Consider the following 7242-nt stretch of genomic DNA (forward strand, 5'->3'; position numbering starts at 1 on the left):
CAGGAGAGTGGTCCCAGTGAGAACCGACGGAAGAAGTTACAACCACAACATTACCTCCTGGCTGCTGACACTCTTTTTCTTTTAAGAATAATTATGGGCGATAAAATAAAGTGCTTACACATACGCTTATAAAACAGTCGTTATGAATCGTTATTTGATCCAATATAATTCTGTGTTTAAAGGGGCCGTGTTATAATACCGATTCGTCTGTCTTGTGTGAGAACCAGTTGTTCTGGGTTCAGGGCTGGTCCCTTGGGGCTTTCGTTGCCATTGTTCTTTTAAGGTCACTTGAACGTCCTATCGAGGTGTGTTTGGGCTCTGTGGGCGGTTTTGTGTAGGAATAGTATAACGGTCGGCCATGGGACGTGCGCAGTTGTCCGGATATCGGTGCGGGAAAAGACATATATAAGCGATGTTCTCAGTAAAAGTTGTTAGCTGAGTATGAGATGTATGTCCTGTACTGTCCCCATTCATTCCGCTCGTCTCGGTCTTAACAATGTTCAACCTAAACCAGCTCGCCTGGTTACAAGCTTTATCATGTGTCTTATAGTTCCTTTAAAATATCTTAACGCGATAGCATTCTTTAGCTACCACCCCCCCCCCCCTATCCGCTTTCGTGGACCTTTCTAGCCTCCTCATGCGCAGAAGTTATGCACAGTAGACCATTTCTGCTCTCTGTGCTTGTACCCCATTGCGCCGCGCATATGCTGAGCGAGTGGCAGTAGGTAATTCCTTCACCTCCGCACCCTCTTCGAAGGACCTGACGACTTTGACGTCAACCTCGACGTCATTCTAGAGGTCCTACTAGAGGTCGTCCCAGACGCTGTCCTCGACGTCGCCGTAAACGTCATTCTTGAGGTCGTCCTAGAAATCGTCCTTGAAATCACCCTAGAGGGTCTCTTCGAGCTTATCCTAGACATATTCTTTGACGTCGTCCCTTAGGACGTAGCACTCGAGGTCGTCATTCAGGTCTTCCTTAAGGTCGTCCTAGAGGTTGTCCTTGAGGTCGCACTAGAGGTCGTCTCGGAGGTCGTTCTAGACGCTTTTGAAGTCGTCCTCTAAGACGTCGCCATCGACGTCGTCCTAGACGTCATCCTTGAGGTGTCCTCTAGGCGGACCTCAAGAGCGACCTGCAAGGTGACCTTTAAAAAAAATATTGAAATATTAAAATATGTTTGTACCTTTTTGCATATGTATCTTTGGCCACCCGTGGCGTAGACAACTATATCTTAAGTTTAATGTTGAGTTGAAGGAAATATTGATGTTCAAATCCTATACTATAGTCAGTGACAGGTTACGAGTTTAGGGGAAGCTCCTCTTACCAATTTCTACTTGAGCAGAGGGAACGCTGGAGGGGAGGTGACCTCGTCTCCAGCGTTTGATTTGTTAAGGTATAAATAAATGGGAGTAGCTTCCCCTAAAGTCTTTACCTGCCACGAAATATTTGCGGAGAGATGTTTTAATGGCGCCCTCCATTGGTTCCCTCTGCTGACATCATTACCTTGCGACCGACAAGATCTTCGGTGTTTGTAATTAGCATAGTGGAAGCTTGAAATGATGGCACTCTTAAACCAACACTGCTAAAAGAGTCACAATTTAGTCCTTGCATTACTCTTATTTCCGACGATGAGAAATCCTTTGGCGACGTCATAATTCGGCCAATCGTGGAAGGCCGGCCACTGTGACGCTTTCAATCGTTCACGTTGCAAATAGCTATTTACAAAGAAAAATATCTGCTCGCGTGCCTTACGATAATTGTCACTGGGGACACCACCTGGGTAACTCTATCGGGCTCATTTTTATGAAATAAATATTTTAACAAATGCTCAAGTGTGCAAGTAAATAAATCAGTGATTTAGCAGGCTCGAAGTATAAGTTTGGAGCACACTCCAAATACCATACCAATAGAATCTGCAGTAACTCTATCAGTAACTAACTTAAATTTGAAAACAAAAAATTCTACAGAAAAGGGACTTGCCTGCTATACCTTCCTTTCGAACACCACATTTAAAAATGTGTGTAAATGTATAGTGGCTGCTGTAAAACTACCGCACTACTACAGTAATTATAAAAACAATACCAGTTCGAAATAACCGCCGACGATCTCTAAAACCAGCTTGCAGTTCCTAATCGTCCAGTCTGCTGCACTTCTCACCCAACAAGTGAAGTGAACTTTACAGAGGCAAATACCTTCGTAATATAGACAAGCCCTAAATATTCGACTTAGCGAATGCTCTGTGACGAGCACCTGCCTAATCCAGGCAGGTGCTCGTCAGGAGGTTTTGACGAATAAATCTCCACATGTTCAGGTGAAAGGCAATTCAATCACAGTTTAAATTCATATTAATGTACAAGCCGACTGGCCTTAATGCAAATATGCATTAAAAAGTGAAACAACGTACCCTATGGCGGCCTGTGGCGTTGTCGACAATCACGCCGGAAAACAATGTGGGTGAATGTGTCACTATCTCATCAGACGCTTCCACGGGAGAAATTTGCTCGCTATGGTTTTCTGCCCGATAGCGCCCAATATCAACAACACACTCCAGAGAAGTTCGATTATAAGAACGTGAAACACAAACGCAACCTTTTTAGGGGCGAAGGTCCTTAGGGTCTAGCCTTCTCCGTCCGGCGTCCGTCCTCACATCGATTGCCATCCCATCTGTCTTCTTAAAAAAGAAAAAAAAATGTTTGCGCAGTCGACAGGATTTGAACCTGTGCTTGGAGACGCCAATGGATTTCTAGTTCATCACCTTAACCACTCGGCCACGACTGCGGGACGAGTACGGGCTCTGAGATGTGGTAGTACCTCAAGAGCTGGGGATGTCATGGATGAAACACTGCATGTAGCCGCTCAACGTCTATACAAGAAAGGCGGCTGCGGTCAAATGCGTATATAATCGCGTTAAACTTTGCATGCATTGGCTCAACGTTTATAGACGAGAGGGCGAAACGGTCAAATGCTCAAATGCGTATATTACCACGATCCATACCAACGCTACCCGGAACTCAGCACTACCTATGAGCAATAAAAAAAAAATCAGCACCATCTACACTACCTATGAACAAAATCAGTATCATCAGCACCGCCAGAGCTTTCCTCCAATCATCATCATTCACCACGTGGAGATGCGGCCATTTTTTATATTTGGATGACATTGCATCAATTCACATGGTCACAAAAATGTCCTGGACATTGCATCAATTCACATGGCCATAAAAATGTCCTGGTTGCAATAAAAAAATTTAAAATAAATGTATCTTATATTGATACAATAAAAAAAATATTAGCTTTTAAAGGTGGAAAGCGATAGCGTTATCGGGCCCGTGTACATGTATGCAGGTTCAGAGAAAGCGAAGCTGGATCAACCGTTCCAGCTGCACATCCTGAAGGCGACCCTGACTAAAATGAAACGAGGAACGGCACGGGCCGGGACATGATGACCGTGAAACCGCTTGCCAATCTTCCCGACCCCGCCTATCAAACCTCCTCGCTTTTATCAAATCGATATGGCTTGGTGAGGCACCCCTACCACTCGAATGGAAGCCCGCTCTAATAACTTTCAGTCCAAACGCCGGAAAGACATAAACACAGACAACCTCCGCTCCATCTCTCTCACGCCTTGTGCGGGGAAGCTGATGGACACATTGGTGCAGGACAAGCTGTCTGAGTTTTTGGAAAACCAAAATGCATTCGCAGAAACCATGTTCGGTTTTCGCCAGCACCGGTCCGCGCAGGATATTTTCCTTCAACTCGACCGAGGAATTCTCAACCCTGTCGAACACCCTCAACGATAAGGCAGTACTCGCCCTAGACTTGAAGGGGGCTTTCGACAACGTCACACACGAAATCACCCTGCAACATCTCTCCCAGACCAACTGTGGACATAACAGCTTTTAGTATATCAAGTAATTTCTCCCGGATCGACAATCTCTCATCGGAATACAAGACGAAAAACACGGCCCCTTTCAACTGGGAACGAGGGGAACCCCGCAGGGCACGGTCCTATCGCCGTTACTTTTCAAACTGGCCATGATGAAACTTCCGGCTCAGCTGGGGAAGGTCGAAGACGTCCAGCATATGCTCTACGCCGACGGCATAACCATCTGGGCCAAACACGTTTCGGCTGGAGACATGGAGGCCAACTTGGGGCAAGCTGCGGAGATCATGGACGCCTACGCCTGCCGCTGCGGACTTTAGTGCTCGACGTCCAAATCCGAATTTGTGCGCATTCGCCCGTCACCTAGGTGCACCACCAAAAATGAACCTATCCCTGGCCAGCGGCCTGATACCCGAACATGATGAGATTAGAGTGCTTGGTCTCTTGATCCACAAACATTGACGAGATGACACAGCACTAGCCAAGCTGCGCAAGGTGGGGGAGCAGGTGGGCCCGAATGGTCCTCCGGGTTTCCAACAAACGCAGGGGGTTACGGTGCAAAGACGCCTAGCGGCTGGCACATTCATTCGTTCCCAGTCGAGCCCTCTTCTCGACTCCTTACCTCCACCTGCGCAAATTTGACGAGACCGCCCTTGAGGCGCTTCTCAGAAAAATGTACAAGCGTGCCCTTGATCTTCCGATGAACACGTCCAACCTGCGCCTTATGGGCCTGGGGATGGTAAACACTCCGGGAGGGCCACTTGAGCAATCAATATGCAACACTTTCAGAGACGCCGTCGGGACGCCGTCTACTACCCCGACTGCACATTCACCCCCCAAACACTGACGGAAGAGCGCGTACGCATTCCGGTGTAGACATACGCCCCTGCACGTGCACACTCTTCTAGCAAACATCACACGTGACGACAATAGTGGCAGGCGCCATGCGCGGGAGGCGCCACTGGCCCGCCACTATGGGACCAAACCCGGAATCATCTGCGTTGACGCCTCCGGCCCTCACCATGAAGGGGGTGGGATGGTACACGGCCGCAGTCGTCCACCAAAACGTCGCGGTGAACGGCCTAACGTTTAAGACATAACACATGCGGAAGAGATCGCCGTCGCTCTAGCCGCCGCAGCCCAGGACCTCGCGAGTCATCATCACCGACTCGAAAGGGGCCTGCAGAAATATTGAACATGCGTACATTCCTCTCTTTGCCTACCGCAACCTTAACGATAGCGACTACTTCGGGGCCCCCGCGTCTCAAACGATCGTCTGGGCTCCTGCTCACAAGGGCCTCCAAGGCAATGAAACCGACAGACGCCGCCGCCCGTGCGCTCACTCTCCGGGCAACGCCTTCAGACCCTTCCGAAACGGATCCCGAACCTAATCCGGCCTTCACTTTTTCGAGAAATTAATCAATTAAACTGATTCGGTCCCGCAATTTATCCTATGTGCCGTGAGGCCTTACAAAGGCGGAAGAACGCACACTCCTCCGTCTCTACACCAAAACCGTGCCGTGCCCGGCAGTTTTAAAACAATTTGATTCTGCTTATGCAGAAAAATGCCCGCACTGTGCGAAGTTGTACAGGGTGATTCAGGGAGACGCCAGGCTCTTTAAATCGACCGCCAAATTCGGTTTCTTAACCTATCGCGCTACGACTTTGAGCAGCGTTGCCCACAGATGGTGCTTTTTTTGTTTTGTTTTTTTTTGTAAAATTTGCAAAGAGCGAATTTACGTAAGGAAAAAGTAAAGAAAGACAAAGGCTTAGCTCCTATGGAAACGCAGCGACGCCACCGGTCTTCAAACAACACGGCGCCGTTTCGCACGGGAGACAAGAGATGTCGCAACGAACGCCGTCAACGAACGAGCATGCGGCGCCGTGAGCCAGTGTCTTGAGCAGGCTATCTTTTCGACTCAAAAGCGGCGCGCGTTCCGCAGGTGGCGACAGTCGCAGAAACAAAAACAGGCGCGGTAAAAACAAGGAACTGCAGTCCCTTGTCTGTTAAATACGCCGGCTCTCGTAGTCGTATGCTTGTACGTTGGCGGAAATTGGCGTCGCGACCGCTTGCGCCATCTCTTGTCTCCCTTGCGAAACAGTGCCGTGTTGTTTGAAGGCCGGTGGCGTTGCTTCGTTTTCATAGGAGCTAAGCCTTTTTCTTTCTTTAGTTTTTCCTCAGGTAAATTCGCTCTTTGCAAATTTTGCAAAAAAAAAAAAAAAGCACCATCTGTGGGCAACGCTGCACAAAGTCGTAGCGCTATAGGTTAAGAAACCGAATTTGCGGTAGATTTAAAGAGCCTAGCGTCTCCTTGAATCACCCTGTAAAACTCAAGTCCGAACACTCCACCATCCCCACACCATCCCGAGTTCGGCACGGCGCCGATGGCGCTTGCGCCGGGGCGTGGCGAGTCTTATGAGAGGACGCCGTCGGGCTGAAGCGGCTTGAGGATTGCCTCAGTTTTTCATTGCATCTGTCAGATGGCGCCACTTCCTGTATGATCCTCACGACCGGCGCCAAACTTCGAACACCTTCTAAAAATATCCTGCTTTTTTCCGCCTTTAATTTACACAAAATAATGGAAGCCACTTTTAGCTGCTCACGTCTTTAAAACATGGTTTGCAGTGTTTAGGCAGCGATCGTTCAAATATTTTTAGACGACATTGAACCGTTCTATCGAGAAGTAAAACGCAAAAAAAAATGCACAAGAAGTGAATTAACTAAAATTGTGTCTTTCACTTGATGTCACGTGACGTGACGTCATTTCGTCAAGTTATGGTTCCACGTGACATCGGGATGTCCCTTGACCTGATCTGACGTCACGGGCCATCACATTGTCACGTCGTAGTGTCACGTGAAGGCACATCACATGACACACGTCACGTGTTATGACGACAAGGTACGTGACAACATGGTGTGTCACAGGGCGTACAAAGTGCCACATCAAGGGACGTCGCATGCCATTACGACTTGACACTATGACACGGTGCTACCAGACGGGAAGTTACAGTCTTAATTCGTGGTGTCACTTGGCCCATCATTGGTTTATATACATATATTGAACTCTCTGCCGCCACGGCACTGTGGTGTCTCTGCTCCCGCAGTGTGCATGTGCGCACGCGTCACTTCAATAGAATCTGATTTCTGCGCGCGAGCAGTGGCCACACCTGTTGTGGGCAAACAGTGACCTGTTGGTGAACAATGTTTAGGTATATCCACAAAGATAAATTTTCTGTTAAATTTAGTAGGAATATGCTTCCCACACTTCCAGTAACGTACGACAGGACCTTGATTGGTGTATAAAAACTAAAGTAAATTTCGACTCTAAATTTAGCCGCTAAGCCACAGCCAGAGGGACGG

The 7242-nt window shown here is 48.2% G+C and overlaps 1 pseudogene; it reads left to right on the forward strand.

Annotated features, from left to right (window-relative positions):
• Positions 1 to 3705: 3705 nt before the first annotated feature.
• Positions 3706 to 4981, forward strand: LOC120842705 (annotated as a pseudogene).
• The last annotated feature ends 2261 nt before the right edge of the window (positions 4982 to 7242 follow it).

Source organism: Ixodes scapularis, unplaced genomic scaffold, assembly GCF_016920785.2.
Source record: "Ixodes scapularis isolate PalLabHiFi unplaced genomic scaffold, ASM1692078v2 PGA_scaffold5__190_contigs__length_132052651, whole genome shotgun sequence".
Classification (NCBI taxonomy): domain Eukaryota; kingdom Metazoa; phylum Arthropoda; class Arachnida; order Ixodida; family Ixodidae; genus Ixodes; species Ixodes scapularis.